Here is a 1993-nt window from a genome sequence, read left to right on the forward strand (position 1 = left end):
ACTAGTATGACTCTATTGTGAAAACCAAATGTGCAGTCTGTGTGCGAGAAGTCCAGTCAGCCCGCTCCGCCGATGCCAGTGATTGCTCCTGGGAGCACGGTGAGTTTAATTTGAATGGACATTACTTGCTAGTCTTAACATTTGAGTGTCATAATGCTAACGAGACATTGGAAATGATCTTTGGTGCAGCTTAACTCCAGAAACGCATCGCATAATCCTTCTCCAGGTAGCGGCACTAGCCACCCCGCTCCTACACCTCCCTGATCTCGGTAAGTTTCTCTACTGTTTTGCTTAACAAATGCATAAAGACCTAGACTTAGCTTTATTTCCTCCAATATGCTTACCATAATGACCTAGAGTTAGCTTCTTTTCCTCCAAAATGACCCATTTTACCTAGGTTAGCTTATAAATGATGCAGTTCATCCAAGTTAGCTCAAAAATGACCCATTTTACCTAGATTAGCACCTAAATGATCCATTTTACCTACGTTAGCTTTAAATGGCCCATTTCACGTAGGTTAACTCCAAAATGACCCATCTTACCTAGGTTATCTCATAAACGATCCATTTCAACTAATTTAGCTCATAAATGATCCATTTGACCTAAGTGAGCTAAAAACGATCCATTTCACCTAAATTAGCTCTTAAATGATCCATTTCACCTAAGTTAGCTCAAAAAGATCCATTTCAACTAAATTAGCTCATAAATGATCCATTTCAACAAAGTTAGCTCAAAAACGATCCATTTCAACTAAGTTAGCTCATAAATGATCCATTTCACCTAAGGGAGCTAAAAAACGATCCATTTCACCTTAGTTACCTCAAAAACGATCCATTTGACCTTAGTTAGCTCATAAACGACCCATTTCAACTTAGTTAGCTCATATATGATCCATTTCACGTAAGTTAGCCCATAAATGACATACTCTTCTTGTTCTAGTCTTCTTCTTGTTCTAGTCACCTATTTCTAACTTTCTTATTTTTCATTTTGCAGATTTCATTCACTTGACGAAAGCTTGCATAGATGGAGTGCTCCTTATCCCTTTCTCTGTTTCTTTTGTATCGTTGAACTATGCATGTATCTTGGTAGTTGGATGAACTATGCTATGTATGATGGAACTTGGTAGTTGGATGGAACATATGTGATGGAACTATGTATGATGGAACTCTGCATGTTGGATATCTATGTGATGGAACTATGTCATATATATCATATATATCTTATATGTTTGCTGTGAAATATATCTGTATATGTCATATATATTTGTGATGAAAATTGTTGGATTTAATAAAAAACAGAAAAAAGAGCCAATATGTAGGCTCTTTGCCGTCTGCCACCGACGGCAACGGGCTCTTCGCCGTCTACCGCGGACGGCAAAGAGGCCACGTGGCATCCAGCTGTGCTTCCTGGGAGCTGACCAATTTGGTCAACTTGCCTACAGTGGCAGACGGCAAAGAGTAAAAGAGTTTGCCGTCAGCGGCGGACGGCAAAGGCCTGCCATGTGGTGACGTGTAGATGACATCATACGGCGGACGGCAAAGACACTACAAAGTTTGCCGTCCGCTAGCGGACGGCAAAGGCACTAGAAAATTTGCCGTCCGCTGGCAGACGGCAAAGGCCTGCCGTTAGCCACTTAACGGACTGAGAGCACAATTTTTGCCATCCGCTCTCTTTGCCGTCCGCTGCAGACGGCAAAGGGGCTTTGCCGTCAGCCGCCAGGAAGCAGACGGCAAAGTAGCTGTTTATCGTAGCCTACTTTGCCGGAGCCTTTTGCCGTCCGCGGCTGACGGCAAAGGCCTTTGCCGTCCGCGGCTGACGGCAAAGGCCTTTGCCGTCCGCCGTTCGTGCCTTTGCCGTCCGCCGTGGCGGACGGCAAAATAGCTGTTTCCTGTAGTGATGGAAATGCCATAATAGGTAGGTATGGTGGCTGTTTTGAGGAAGGTAAATAATGGGTGCATGATACCGGCGAAAGTTGCGCGGCACAATAGAGGCT

Source organism: Aegilops tauschii, chromosome 7 (genome assembly GCF_002575655.3).
Source record: "Aegilops tauschii subsp. strangulata cultivar AL8/78 chromosome 7, Aet v6.0, whole genome shotgun sequence".
NCBI classification, from domain to species: domain Eukaryota; kingdom Viridiplantae; phylum Streptophyta; class Magnoliopsida; order Poales; family Poaceae; genus Aegilops; species Aegilops tauschii.